The sequence below is a fragment of the Phocoena sinus genome, chromosome 4, assembly GCF_008692025.1.
Source record: "Phocoena sinus isolate mPhoSin1 chromosome 4, mPhoSin1.pri, whole genome shotgun sequence".
NCBI classification, from domain to species: domain Eukaryota; kingdom Metazoa; phylum Chordata; class Mammalia; order Artiodactyla; family Phocoenidae; genus Phocoena; species Phocoena sinus.
The window spans coordinates 136646738-136662559 of NC_045766.1; the positions used below are offsets into that span (position 1 = coordinate 136646738).

The 15822-nt window shown below is 43.2% G+C and overlaps 1 protein-coding gene across 8 annotated transcripts in view; it reads right to left on the reverse strand.

The window, feature by feature from the left end:
• The window catches only part of SETD4 (SET domain containing 4), a 366008-nt gene that overhangs the window by 164352 nt on the left and 185834 nt on the right, over window positions 1-15822 (reverse strand). Inside the window, exon 15 of one of the 8 annotated variants that reach the window (XR_004349710.1) lies at window positions 12424-12524. The exons of the other annotated variants lie outside the window; for them this stretch is intronic. The gene's annotated coding sequence lies outside the window, so the exon portion shown is untranslated. Of the gene's footprint in view, window positions 1-12423; window positions 12525-15822 lie in introns of those variants that run through there. 8 annotated transcript variants of the gene reach the window in all.

A 15822-nucleotide genomic window follows, 5' to 3' on the forward strand; every position in this document is an offset into this window, starting at 1 on the left:
TTTACTATGTATCTCAGCGTGTTTCTCCTTGGGTTTATCCTGCCTGGGACTCTGCGCTTCCTGGACTTGGGTGGCTATTTCCTTTCCCATGTTATGGAAGTTTTTGACTATAATCTCTTCAAATATTTTCTCAGGTCCTTTCTCTCTCTCTCCTCCTTCTGGGACCCCTATAATGTGAATGTTGTTGCGTTTAATGTTGTCCCAGAGGTCTCTTAGGCTGTCTTCATTTCTTTTCATTCTTTTTTCTTTATTCTGTTCCACAGCAGTGAATTTCACCATTCTGTCTTCCAGGTCACTTATCTGTTCTTCTGCCTCAGTTATTCTGCTATTGATTCCTTCTAGTGTAGTTTTCATTTCAGTTATTGTATTATTCATCTCTGTTTGTTTGTTCTTTCATTCTTCTAGGCCTTTGTTAAACATTTCTCGCATCTTCTCAATCTTTGCCTCCATTCTTTTTCCGAGGTCCTGGATCATCTTCACTATCATTATTCTGAATTCTTTTTCTGGAAGGTTGCCTGTCTCCACTTCATTTTGCTGTTTTCTGGGGTTTTATCTTGTTGCTTCATCTGGTACATAGCCCTCTGCCTATTCAGTTTGTCTGTATTTCTGTGAATGTGGTTTTCATTCCACAGGCTGCAGGGTTGTAGTTCTTGCTTCTGCTGTCTGCCCTCTGGTGGATGAGGCTATCTAAGAGGCTTGTGCAAGCTTCCTGATGGGAGGGACTGGTGGTGGGTAGAGCTGAGTGTTGCTCTGGTGGGCAGAGTTCAGTAAAACTTTAATCCACTTGTCTGCTGATGGGTGGGGCTGGGTTCCCTCCCTCTTGGTTTTTTGGCCTGAGGTGACCCAACACTGGAGCCTACCCAGCTCTTTGGTGGGGCTAGTGGTGTACTGTGGGAGGGCTCGTGCCAAGGAGTACTTCCCAGAACTTCTGCTGCCAGTGTCCTTGTCCCCATGGTGAGCCACATCCACCCCTCACCTCTGCAGGAGACCCTCTAACACTAGCAGGTAGGTCCGGTTCAGTCTCCCATGGGGTCACCGCTCCCTCCCCTGGGTCCTAATATGCACAGTACTTTGTGCGTGCCCTCCAAGAGTGCAGTCTCCACTTACCCCAGTCCTGTCGAATCCTGCCAGCCTTCAAAGTCTGATTCTCTAGGAATTCCTCCTCCCGTTGCCAGACCCCCCAGGTTGGGAAGCCTGACGTTGGAATGGGAAGCCACTCCAGTGGGTGGACCTCTGTGGTATAAGTGTTCTCCAGTTTGTGAGTCACCCACCCAGTGGCCATGGGATTTGATTTTATTATGATTGCGCCCCTCCTACTGTCTCATTGCAGCTTCTCTCCTGTCCTTGGATGTCAGGCATCTTTCTTGGTGAGTTCCAGTGTCCTCCTGTCAATGACTGTTCAGCACTTAGTTGTGATTCCGGTGCTCTCGCAAGAGGAAGTGAGCGCACGTCCTTCTACTCCGCCATCTTGAACCCAGATTTGGCCTTTCTAAACCCAACCTCATTTATGGTTCATGAAAACTTTAGAGTCTAAGTTGTTCTCATCTCTGGACAATTTCTACCTTTCCTGTTGACCACTCCTTATCTTTGCTCTATCCCAGCATGAAAAAAATTCTTTTCTGCACCAGGACTCCATACTGGCAAACAAGCAAACCTTTCTTAGCGCTTGCCACAACATAAACTTCTCAAAAAGAAAGAAATAAATTAACATTCTATTGGCCATTTGGGAAAGATAAAGAGCACAGAAACTTACACAGTGTGACTGGGAAGATAAGTCCTATAAATTTCTAATTGTGTGTCATAAACTTCCTAGAAGAGCCTTCCCCAAAAAGCATTCAATAGGGTGCTAACAGAGTCACATAGATGAAAGGTTCCAAGCACATAAATTGGGGAAGTACAGGGTTGAAAAAGCTAAGCCCGTTTCTATAATGCAGAACTTCGCAGATCCTTACTGTGCTGACATGCAATGTGAGTCTCTGTGAGGCAGAGAAAACATTTGGCATTTCACAGACTGACTTAGTCATGGACCCATCCTTCAGGGGGAGCAGAATACAGGGAGAAAGGTGTCCTTTGAGAGACACATCTTCCAGGAATTACTCTGGAAAACACTGGCCTAGCCAGGATATATTGAGTTTCAAAGGATGGAGTTGCCATGACTATTGACATAAGGATTCCCTGTGGTCTGAAGTGGTTGGAGAGGGTATCTTAAAAGTAGTATGATTCTCGGGAATTCCCTGGCCATCCAGTGGTTAGGACTATTTGCTTTCACTGCCAGGGACAAGGTTCGATCCCTGGTCAGGGAACTAAGATCCCACAAGCCACGTGGCATGACCAAATAAAAATTTAGAAATTAAAAATAAATAAAAAATAAAGTATTTTTAAAAAGTAGTATGATTCTTATTAATGATCAAAACACAGAGAGAGGAGAGGAGAGGAGGGTGCTTGGGCAGGGAAAATAGCTTCAGCAAGGGAGAAAAATTACAAGCTGTGTTTGAAGAGCACCAGCGTGGAAGGTATGCTGTGGAAAAGGCCAAAAGACCTAGGAGGAGGGAGAAATGAATAGGAAAGAGGCTTAGAACCTGACTGTGATAACCTCATCCTGAGAGTGTAGGAAACAACTCAACTTCAAGGCAAAAGTGCAGACCAGGGGTGCTGCAGGAGTACCACTGAATTAGGCCCCAATCGATAAAATGATAGCTACTGTTGTAAGACCAGACACTATCAAACTCTCAGAGGAAAACACAGGAAGAGCACTCTTTGACATAAATCACAGCGAGATCTTTTCTGATCCACCTCCTAGAGTAATGGAAATAAAAACAAAAATAAACAAATGGGACCTAATGAAACTTCAAAGCTTTTGCACAGCAAAGGAAACCATAAACAAGACCAAAAGACAACCCTCAGAATGGGAGAAAATATGTGCAAATGAATCAACGGACAAAGGATTAATCTCCAAAATACATAAACAGCTCATGCAGCTCAATATTAAAGAAACAAACAACCCCATCAGAAAATGGGCAGAAGACCTAAATAGACATTTCTCCAAAGAAGACATGATGGCCAAGAAGCACATGAAAAGCTGCTCAACATCACTAATTATCAGAGAAATGCAAATCAAAGCTACCATGAGGTATCACCTCACACCGGTTAGAATGGGCATCATCAGAAAATCTACAAACAACAAATGCTGGAGAGGGTGTGGAGAAAAGGGAACCCTCTTGCACTGTTGGTGGGAATGTAAATTGATACAGCCACTATGGAGAACAGTATGGAGGTTCCTTAAAAAGCTAAAAACAGAATTACCATATGATCCAGCAATCCCACTACTTGGCATATGCCCAGACACAACCGTAATTCAAAAGGACACATGCACCCCAGTGTTCTTTGCAGCACTATTTACAATAGCCAGGTCATGGAAGCAACCTAAATGCCCATCGACAGACAAATGGATAAAGAAGATGTGGTACATATATACAATGGAATATTACTCAGCCATAAAGAGGAACGTATTTGGGTCATTTGTTGAGACGTGGATGGATCTAGAGACTGTCATACAGAGTGAAGTAAGTCAGAAAGAGAAAAAAAATATCGTATATTAATGCGTGTATGTGGAACCTAGAAAAATGGCACAGATGAACCGGTTTGCAGGGCAGAAGTTGAAACACAGACGTAGAGAACAAACGTATGGACACCAAGCAGGGAAAGCTGTGGGGGGGTGGGGATGGTGGTGTGATGAATTGGGCGATTGGGATTGACATGCATACACTGATGTGTATACAATTGATGACTGATAAGAACCTACTGCATAAAAAAGTAAATAAAATAAAATTTAAAAATTAAAAAAAAAATGACACCTACTGTCTACTGGGCAGGGAGGAAGGAGAGTGCTGGTGAACTTGGCATGTAGTGGAGCCTTGGCAGTGGAGGGACAAGAGCCCTGGCATGTTAGGGAACTCTCACCTTCCACACCCACACTGCTGTGACTTTGGACAAGCAAGCTCACCGCCCCCCCCACCCAGGGACCCAGTGTTCTCATCTGGGAACTAAGAGGAACTAACGCTCTGGTCCCCTACTATTCTAACACCCCTACTACCACCCCTACTACTCTAACACCAGTCTCTGATGTCATGAAAGTCACAACTGTCCATAGCCAGCAGGAGTAGAGGGAACAGGGCTTTTTTTTTTTTTTTTGCGGCACATGGGCCTCTCCCTGCTGTGGCCTCTCCCGTTGCAGAGCACAGGCTCCGGACGCGCAGGCTCAGCAGCCATGGCTCACGGGCCCAGCCGCCCCGCGGCACGTGGGATCTTCCCAGACCGGGGCACGAACCCGCGTCCACTACATCGGCAGGCGGACTCTCAACCACTGAGCCACCAGGGAAGCCCCAAACGGGGCATTTTGTGGTCAGACACCACACTCCATTCTCCCACCATGAGCTTGACAGAGATGTTTTCAGCTGACAAGCCCTTCTGCAAAGAGAGTGCAGCTGTGTCAGTCTGGGCCGCTCTGCAGCCCAATACAGCCACCTGTGCCATCTGGGCAAGGGGTGGGAACCCAAGAGGCATGAGTTCTGAGAGAATCAAGGGACAGTCCATTGGGGGACAAGAAGACAGAGGAATTGTGAGCTGTGTCTCTTCCCGTTGAGTTCAGGCAAGCTAAATGCCATCCCTTCTGAATCTTAATGAGGGAATGGACCAGGTGCATGCTTTCTAATTCCTCAGCTGCTTCCTGAACTACCGAGAATCAATTAACAGCTCCCACACGTATAAAATTAAGAAATTCATCGTAGTTTCATAGGGCAGTGGAGTGGATTGAATGGCAAAGGTTATATAAAACACAAAACCCCGTGCCTGGCCTAGAGGACAAGTCAATACATGTTCACGGCTTTGCAGTGTAAGCGTGTTGTACTCAAACCTAATTATTTCCCAGGATGTGTCACTGATGTGTTGCTTCCTCCATCCCACACCCCTGTCTCACCCCAACACTTCCCTGCCTGCTGATGGGGCTTGGCTCCAGCCACTCAAGGCATCCTTCAGTGGACAAAAGGACCAGGAAAATACAGACCCACTTGGGCATCTCAAACTTCTTTTTACTTACAGCCGACACTATGATTTTAGCTAAAATGTTAGAATAGTTTTGTTTTCCATTATTAGCATGGTTCTTCCTTACCATGATGAAATGTGGTTTCCTTTGGTTTTAAAAAAAAAAGTGTCCAATGTGTTGTAAAAGATGAAGTAATGCTTAATAACCTTGGTTGTTTTTTAAAACCCCTTCCTATCAGCTTCTTAAGGGACTTGGTTGTAATGTTGATCCATGCCACAGTATATATGCTTCATGCCCAGATTCTGGCTGACCCCTTAATGGGTAAATTCATTAGGTAATATGACTCAATTAATCAGAATGCATAGTTATTTTTATGAACTCTACTGCCAGCGCATGAACTCATGACATGTGTTTCATAAATGGGAAGAACGGCTAAAATTAAAGTATAGATTTTTATATGATATATGGTTCTAAAAGTCAGATACTATGAATAATTCATCCATTCATTCCCCCAAGAAGTGTTCATTAAGGACCTACTAAGAACCAGTCACAATTCTCAGCACTGGACGTAATAGATGGGTCTAGTCAAGGAGGGGTAGTAGGCGTGCAAACAAATCTGCACACACAGATTTATGGTGGAGGTGGGGATGGGATGGGATGGTGAACAGTGTGGAGGCCACACCCCTGCCAGAAGGTCAACCAAGGTTTCAGAGGGACAGAGTTGCATCTAGAAGGATGCTTAGGGACTCAGTGGATAGACAGAAAGGGAGAGAGAAGGAAAGAGTGATAGAAAGATGCCCCAGGTATTGGGAATTTCCTCTGAAAATGCCTCAAGGCTCCAGGGAGCAGAGTAACTCAGAATGGCTAGAATGTAAAGTCCCAGGGAAAGAGAGGGGAAGTGATGAGCAGGCGCTAAGTGGAGGAACAGGCAGAGCTTAGAAGACCTTGAGTAGCACACTAAGGAGTCCTGAAGGCAATGCAGAGTTTCTGAAGGGTTTTAATCACAAGGAGTGGTGTGGCCAGATGTTTAAAAGATCACTCTGGAGACAATGTGGTTGACGGATTAGGGAGAACAAGACTGGTGGGAAGATTAGCTTAGAAAGGATATCATAAGTCCCCAGTGAGAGATGATGGAGGTCCGGGGTAAGTCAATGGCATAAAGGAGAGAAAAGAGACAATAGATTTCAGGTATATTTCTTCCAGTTTTATTGAGATATAATTGACTCAGGTATATTTAACAGCCCGAATCAGCAGGGTTTGCTCATGGATGGAGGTAAAGTGAAAGGAAAGAATCTGGGGTTCTAAGTGGATGAATGGCAACACCATCAACTCAAGTAATGGAGAGAGAACAGGTGTTCAGGGAGGTTCATGAGCTCCATTCAGCCAGGTGGATTTGAGGGGACCGTGGGACATCCAAATGCAGGTACTGGACAAGTTGTTGTACAGGTGGGGCTGAAGCTCAGGGAATGAGTCTGGGCTGGTGAAAGGCAGTCAGAAATCATCACTGCTATTGTAAAGGAATCAAGAGAGATGTGTGATTGCTCAGGAGGGGCGGGGGAAGAAGAGGAGTCCAAGAACGAGGTAAGTCCAAGGATGATATAGCAAGACAGAGGATGACATAGAGAAAGGGGGGTGGACGTGGAAATCACCGGATAGAGCATTTCAAGAGTGCGCAGTCCACAGCGTCAAGTGGCACAAGGAATGAGCACTGGACGTGTTCCTGGTTGGCACTTTTCAGTTCCCGTGAGGTCAGCTGGCACTGACCAATCAGCCACAAACAGGGCGGTGCCAATTGATACAAAAGGAGAGAAAACCCAATGGCTCTCCAACTTTAATGTGCATCAGAAACACATGAAGGGTGGGTTTAAATACAAATTCCTGGGGCCCCACCCTCAGAGCTTTTGATACGGTGGGTCTACAGGAGATCCCAGGAATCTGAATTCTTAACCAGCACCCGAAAGAGTTTCTAGGAGGGCAGTCAAAGAATCCACTCTTAGGAACACTGTGAAGGTGCCTCCCTTGAGGTCAACATTGAGACTTTTTTAACAAAAGCGTTTTATTAACAAAAGTGTTCCCCAGGGGTCACTAGTATCCCTCTCTTCCACTCAGAGAGGCCGAGGCTTCTGGGTTGGTTTAACCTTCCAAGTGACTTCAATCCTGTAGCCCTCAGCATCCTCAAAATGAGATCAGCAGTTCTCAGAACCGGAAGAATGACCTTTGCATTTAAGAAAATATATCGACAACGTCCCGGTACCCAGAGGTGGAGCTCAGGAATCCAGAAATTTCTAAAGTCTCCCTGGTAGATTCTGTGGCTCAGCCAAGTTTAGAAACAACTGAAGAGGTGATCTCTAATCCAACATCAATCGTTAATAGCCCATGAATTCAATGGGCATCTGCAAGAGGAACTGTGTTTTGGTTGCCGATGTATGGCCCCATAAACCTCCCTGTCGAAAAGGAAGTTTAAGATTCCTTGATGTCAGCAGAGCCTGCGATAGAAACTTTAGTCCAACTGTGAGTTTTCAGAGTAAATATTATGACAATGATGTAGACTTTTAGCTGGTCCTGTTAATCGTGCAGCTGAAGCACTTGGATGGTTCACAGGTACCCTGATGTAAACATTCTGTTCAGTAATTATTACTGTCAAGTTCAATGGCCTCCTCCAATCAGTCAGCAGAGATTTGCCATTGTTGTTATAACAACAAGAGGAGTCCTGGAAGAATGAGTCCTTTCATCAGCTCTGAAATAGGAAGACTTGGTGTGCATATTTTTAAGTCAATGCCAAACAATACGGGATGCCTGATAAGTAACATAAAGGGCTGGTAATCACTACTATTTCAAAAGTGCCATTCCTCCAGAGGTAAAAGAGACAGACAAATCCTTGCAAATGAGCCAGTTACCCCTCTAACCTTTGCTTCTTTCCTCCTGTGGTGACCCCCAGGCTAGGGGATGCTGAAAGAGAAGGCAGCTGAAGAACAGGGGACCACATGGCAGACCAGCACTGAAAACCCACTTGCAGGGTCTGCCTTTGTTATCTCCCGGATTTCTCTTAGGATGGCCCCAGGGCGGTACCATCAGCTTCCTACAAAACAGAGGAGATCTCCCCTGCTGAAAAACCTCAGTAGGGTTCCCAGGGCTTACACAATAAAACTCATACTGCTTATAGAGGCAAGCAAGAGCGTTTTCCATGGGGCCTTCACTGCTCTCTCTTCTTGCCACCCACCCTTCCCCATCCTCACTCCCCATACCCCCAACAGGTACACACCCTCCATTCCGTGAACACTGAACTTCTTACTTTCCATAGCTCCACACTGGGCAAATCTCCCTCATCTCTCAAGACCCAGCTCAGACAGCACTACCTTGGTGAAGCCTTCCCAGATTATCCCAGACAGACATATGGGTCCACCTTTGACGCTCTGGAGCCCTTTGTTTAAACGCCTATGACATCAAGTACCCTGCTAAACTATCTTTTATCTAATTGCCCATCCAACTCTTATGCTAGACCATGAGCAGCTTCAAGGCCAAGCTCATAGCAGATTCTCAAAAATGTCTGTTGGATAGATAGAAGGAAGGATAGATGTATGGAGCAACAGACAACATAAAGGAAAAGGAGGCAGAAAGGAGAATTGGGCTGGAGTCAAAAGACCTATATTTCTTTATCTGTTGATACAACAAACATGTATTGGGAGCAACTATCAAGTTCCACACTGTGTGAGGCACAGTGAGACAAATAAGACACACCTCTGAGCCCCACAGAAGGCTCACAGGCCAGCAAGGGACACAGATAAGCAAATACCCAAGTACATTGACATCTGTGGAAGGATGCACAGGGTGTTATGATATCTTATAGGAGAATTAGCTAAAACAGTCCAGGAGGGTCAGACTGAAAGCTGAATCCTAATGCATGAGTGGAGCTGGAAGCAATTCACATTTCCAGTAGAGAGACAGAATGTGCAAAGGCATGAAAATAAAGAAAAGCTTGGGCAAAGAATTGAAAAACAATGCTGAGGTGTATTTTAGCATGCAGGCAGGAGAGATGAGGCTGGAGAGAGAAGCAGGGTGTGGCCATGAAGGAGTCTAGAGTAACTATGGACATGAGGGTAAGCAGAGGGAAAGCTCTCACTGAACTCCGGGCCTTTGCACATGCTGTTCCTTCTACTTAAAATAAGTTCAGTTTCCTCCAGCCAAACCCTGCCCCTTTAGTCAGAGGTTCCAGGCACCCTACACCTGACCTTTACAACACTCATCAAAATTCATTAAACTAATCTTTCTAGTATCTGGCTGCCCCAGTAAAGTGGAAGATTCGCCGGGGCAGCCACTGTATATGTGTTGTTCATCATCGTATTCCTAGCACCTAGAAAGTGCCTGGCCTATAGTGAGCCCTCCATGAATATTAGTTAAATAGATGCAAGGGCTTCATGGTCTTGTTGACCAAATCTTTCCATCATGGAATCTATGAAACAGTAAAAAGAATCTCACCTGGAGGAGTATTTGAGAAAAGTCCGTGAGGTAGAAAAGATCCCAGCAGAGCTGGTTCTCACCCAGCCACTGACACTCAGCCATGATGTGACCCCCAGCTCACCAAGGCTTGCCTTCTTATTTGTCAAATGGGGCTCTTGGACTGGATGAACACTAAGGATGCCTCTAACTCATAAAATCAGTGATTTTTACATTGCAGTAGCTCCAAAGCCATAATGGCCCATGGCAAGGAGTCCCTTGGCAATACTAACTTGGAGGAAAGAACTCAGTGCCATTCACTTCCAGGACTGTGGTCTCATTGGATTTGGACTCAGGGAAGCAGGTGCAAAGTCCACTCTTGACTTTATTAGATGTGAAAATATAATCAGAGATGAAAAGAGAGGTCACCTCTCCTGCTCAAATAAACTTTCTTTCAGTGAGTCCCCAAGAGATGGATATGGAGAGCCCAATGTTTTCCACTTTCAAGTTTAAAAGGCCCAGAAAGAGTCACTGTCCCTACAGCCAAACCTGGGAGAAGAGCTTGCTGCTTCTTCCCAGCAAAGGGCCACGTGGTCTGCTCTCCGCCCAGGAAATCCGGAGGGCTGGAAACAAATTAAGCCATGATTTAAGTAATTTCATCTATGTGTTTCCAGAAATTAATTATATTTATTGTATCTGACACCAGTCATGGATAGCAAGCGCCTTTTGTGAGTCTTACAACAAAAGTTAGAAAGCATTACTCGTAATGGCTGATTTTGCTTTATTATATCTGACTCAGAGCCAAAGGTAGACAGCACTTAGAGCCGTCTGTGGATATTAATGTTTGGAAAGCAACAAAGACAGCTCCCCTCCCTGGCCTCCTACCACCACTTGCACATACAGCCCACCCCCTCTCAGTATAAGGATGATGTGGGTGGCAGGCAGCAGGGAGGCAGGGAAGCTGTTCAACACCCCTAGGATTTGTTGTGTAGCCGCCATACCCCAAGCACAGTGCTAGGCATTGCTGGATCCTCCGTGGTGGGTAAGACAAGGATCCCCGCCCTCCAAGTATAATTGATAATAGTCTAAAAAACATTATCCCATAAAAATCATATGATATGTCATAAGACAGGATGAGGATGTACACAAAAGGGAAAGATGCATTCTAGTTGGGAGAAGTCAGGAAAGGAGGTGGCATATGAGATGAGCCAGCAAAGAAGAGGCATCTCTTAGGAAGACACAAATGGGAACTGATTTGGGGTGCCAAGAACAGAATAAGCGAAGGTGGGAAACCAAGGAAGCCCGGGGCGTGTTCAGGCAAGGCTTCAGTGGCATGTGTCCAGGTGGGGAAATAGCACACAGTGGGACGGGAAAGATGGAGCATGCAGTTGAAGGCCTTGAATACTTCCTGAAGAGCGTGCCTATGTCTGGTAGTCAGTAAGGAACATGCACGCCATTGAGCAGAGGAGTAAGAAAAGAGCTACGCTCCAAGGATATTAGTGCAGGGATAGTGTTAGGTATGCAGCCAGCAGGGCCTTAAGAAATTGCCTTCCCTGGCCCGACTGAGAGACACTTCTCTGGAACACAGGCACACCTGGTGATTAGGGTCTGTAGTGTCGCTTCGATACTACAGATATTAACACGGCGGCCTTGGCAAATTTCAGTCAGCTGGCCTGGGAACCTAACTATCATGTCTCCACAGAAAAGTGCAATTTTGAATTTCAAGCTGTTGCCATAGAAAGAAGCTTCAAAGACAGCCCGTGAGCTGCAGATGACGAAGGTTTGTGTCATATCTTTAAGGCGTGCTTCCACTTTTCAAGAATCTGACATCTAGTGGAAAAGATGAACATATTTTGGACAAAGGATCCAGGATATCCAAGCATGAGGGCACTTACATCCACCTGTGCCCACGATAGCAGGACAAGAACATAACCCATCAGGGAGCACCCACACACATACCTCACTAGCTACCCAATGGTCTGTCTCCATAAGCCTTAAAAAAACAGCCAGGATGTGAAATGGTTCTAAAATCCATAACGTCTTCCCAGAGTCACTTTTCCTGGGAAATCGTTCCCCCTTTATAGAACGTTAGTCCCTAAGGACACAGTACAGTGAGGAGAAACTTGTTTTTTTATGAATTTGCCTAAGAAAGTTGATACACACTAAAGTCCATCGAGTTATGCATTTCTCTCGCATCTGTCCCTTGTTTGTTTGCTTTGAAACCACCAATCTAAATCTTCTTGAGACACTCAATGCAAAATAATAATAAAAGTCTGGTCATGTTTATTTGGCTTTAAAGGAGAAAAGTAGCAGAAGAAAGGAACAAGGTCTCAGCTCGTGATTAAGAAAATATGGCGGAAATGAACATCTACGAAAAATGAATCAAGAATGAATCTCTGTATCTCTGCATTGTCAATGGATTCTTTTTCTTCACAAAGAAGACACTTATGTCTTTCTTCCCTGCGTATTTTCTGGTTCCATCATTGAGATGCCATATTTTATCGTGCCAAATATATTGATAAGTTCTTAAACATCATAAAACGTCTCTACTACTTACCTTTGAAACAATATGTCACTCAAAAGATACAGTAAAATTGTATCAGTAAAGTTATGAATGCTAGCATAAATAGGCCTAGGTACATATTTATGTCTATTGAGAATGCATATCTATACATTAACTTTTTATTTCAACATAATTTTAGGCTTACAGAAAATAGTATAATGAATTTACAATTCCCATGTACTTTTCACCTAGATTCCCCAAATATTACCATTTATCTTGCGTGTGTAGCTAGATACATAAGTTCCAGACATGATGCACTTTTAGCCCTAATCACTGAAGTTTGTGTCTCCTAAAAACAAGAACATTCTCTTACATAACCACAATATCATTATCCAAGTAAGAAAATTAACAATACTATTGTCCAATACCTCTTATGCAGACTTTATTCAAATTTGGCCAATTGTCCGAATAGGGACCTTGAGAGCAAAGGAAAATCCCGCATCACACATAGCGTTGATTTGACATATGTTCAGCAATACCGACCACCTTCATGTGTAAAGAGCAGAGAAACTTGCTGTCATGAAGAGTCTCAGAAAATATCCCCTTGAGTTCTTCCTGAGGAATTTACTAGAGCACAAGCTTCAGACAACCAAAATGACTAGAGAAGCATGCACACAAGGCAGGTGGTGAGCATTTTAACACGGGGCTACTTGAAGAACTAAAACTTAATGAGACTTTATAAAGGGAGACTTTATAGTCTATATGACTATATAAATATAGATCTGCCTACAAGTATATAGTAAAACCATAAAAAATAGAGGGAGAATGAAGGTAGAATATGTGACAAAATGAAGTTAACCATTTTCAGGAATCATAATTAGTGATAATAGCATTATGTAGTTATTCTGAGACTGTTGTGTATATACTATGGAATAAAGCAAGTGAGTAATTATGGGAAGTTCTAATTCTACCACTCTAATTCTCTGTGCTTGAGAACTAAGGTTTTTGGTGTGAAATAAAGGAGATACACATGCAGTACAGAGGAGGTAAAGTACAAACACTGTAGTCTTTAACTTGAATTAGAAATCAGTGTGAATTCACAAGGCATTTTATCTTAGATAATAGGTAGATAGGTAGATAGACAGATAGACAGATAAACAGACATAGATATAGACGTATACATACATATGTGTTTTCCTAGCTCTGTCCACTGGAAAAGCCTAGAAATGGTGATGAACTCAGTTCTAGATTCATTTCAAGAAGATACAAGAGTAACTGGTTATAGAGGCCTAACTTGAAGAGCTTCTCTGGGTCAAAGATGGGACAATGTGAACCCCCACGAGGATGAGAATTGCTACAGATTGAAACTCATCAAATGTGTTTAAATCCATGAGCTCATAATGACATGTTTTAAAAACCTAACTGGTCAACTTTCAAGGATGACAAGGAACCCATACATTATCTTGAAAACTAAGTAAGTAAAAGGAGAGTGCCAAATATTTATATTACTTTCCTATATGAACTATACCATCAGGTAACCAAATAGTAGGTGAAAGATGGTATCTCCTTATAAAATTATCCCAGCTAATATAGCTGGGATAAACAAAAACTAAATGAGGTAATTAGAACATCAGCATTCCGCAGTGCTCAGTGAATGAACAGACCTAGACAATGTACATCATACGAGAAACAAGGGAGAAATGAGCATGTATGTGATGGAAGAAAACAGCACCACCTACAATATTCTAGTCCAGGGGCTAAACCTGGACCTGGTAAGACTTCTGGATCCAGATGCCAATTTATAGGAGGACAGATCTGCACCATGAGTGTGCAGTCAGCAAACTCCAGCCTGAGGGATACTCCACAGGTCAGAGGGCCCAGGTTCTTCAGGTTCAAACGTAAAAATTTTTTTAGTGAGCAAAACCTATAGTGTGTAGGGCTGCATACTTTGGATTAAACCATAATGATGCAACAAATTTAATACCATAATATCCATAAAAGTGATTACTTTTGGTGGTAGTGAGGGAATTTCTAGGGTGACTGGCCAAGTTCTACAAAGTTTTACGATAAAACTGCTTTAAAATAAATGTAAAAGTCAAAAACTTAATAGGTGTTGTTTTAAAAAGACTTTCCAGAACAGGAATCCATTATCATTATGATACACAATGTGGGGAGACCCTTACAGTATACATCTACATATAAAATAAATGTCTAGAAGAAGTCTTGAAGCCTGCACACCGAACTATGAACCGTGAAGGAGAGATGGTCCTGATGCAGCCCAAAATGAGATGGAGAGAGAGCTGGGAGACTCAGCCCAAGAGGACTCTCACATTTAGCTTGATGTATTTTTATACCATTTGCATTTTTACAAGTGACTTTTCGTGTATTGCTATTTTTTTTAACATCTTTATTGGAGTATAACTACTTTACAATGGTGTGTTAGTTTCTGCTTTATAAAAAAGTGAATCAGCTGTACATATACATATATCCCGGTATCTCCTCTCTCTTGTGTCTCCCTCCCACCTTCCCTATCTATCCCACACCTCTACGTGGTCACAAAGCACCAGGCTGATCTCCCTGTGCTATGTAGCTGCTTCCCACTAGCTATTGATTTTACATTTGGTAGTGTATATATGTCCATGCCACTCTCTCACTTCGACCCCAGCTTACCCTTCACCCTCCTCACGTCCTCAAGTCCATTCTCTAAGTCTGCGTCTTTATTCCTGTCCTGCCCCTAGGTTCTTCAGAACCGTTTTTTTTTTTTTTAGATTCCATATATATGTGTTAGCATACAGTATTTGTTTTTCTCTTTCTGACTTACTTCACTCTATATGACAGTCTCTAGGTCCAACCACCTCACTACAAATAACTCAACTTTGTTTCTTTTTATGGTTGAGTAATATTCCATTGTATATATATGCCACATCTTCTTTATCCATTCATCCATCGATGGACACTTAGGTTGCTTCCATGTCCTGGCTATTGTAAATAGAGCTGCAATGAACACTGTGGTACATGACTCTTTTTGAATTATGGTATTCTCAGGCTATATGCCCAGTAGTGGGATTGCTGGGTTTTATGGTAGTTCTATTTTTAGTTTTTTTATGGAATCTCCATACTCTTCTCCATAGTGGCTGTAATGGGACCTAATGAAACTTAAAAGCTTTGGCACAGCAAAGGAAACCATAAACAAGACGAAAAGACAACCCTCAGAATGGGAGAAAATATTTGCAAATGAAGCAACTGACAAAGGATTAATCTCCAAAATTTACAAGCAGCTCATGCAGCTCAATATCAAAAAAACAAACAACCCAATCCAAAAATGGGCAGAAGACCTAAACAGACATTTCTCCAAAGAAGATATGCAGATTGCCAACAAACACATGAAAGGATGCTCAACATCACTAATCATTAGAGAAATGCAAATCAAAACTACAGTGAGGTATCACCTCACCCCAGTCAGAATGGTCATCATCAAAAAAATCTACAAACAATAAATGCTGGAGAGGGTGTGGAGAAAAGGGAACCCTCTTGCACTGTTGGTGGGAATGTAAATTCATGTATTGTTTATATAGATTAAATGACTCAATCAAGGAGTTCGTGAACTAAAGAATGTGCGAGCTAGTGGGAAAAAGTGGGTGAGCAAGTGAATAAGTAAGTACGTGAGTTAATGAATAAGTGAATGTGTAAGTGAGAGAGGGAGGGAGCAAATAAATGGAGAAAGAAAAAAGTACCCCAGTATGGTAGGCAGGTCCTAATAGAAAAGTCTTTATAAAATCATGTTTAGCAAACCACAGGGGAAAAACAGAACATGGGAAATAACGGTCAACCCAGATATTTCACG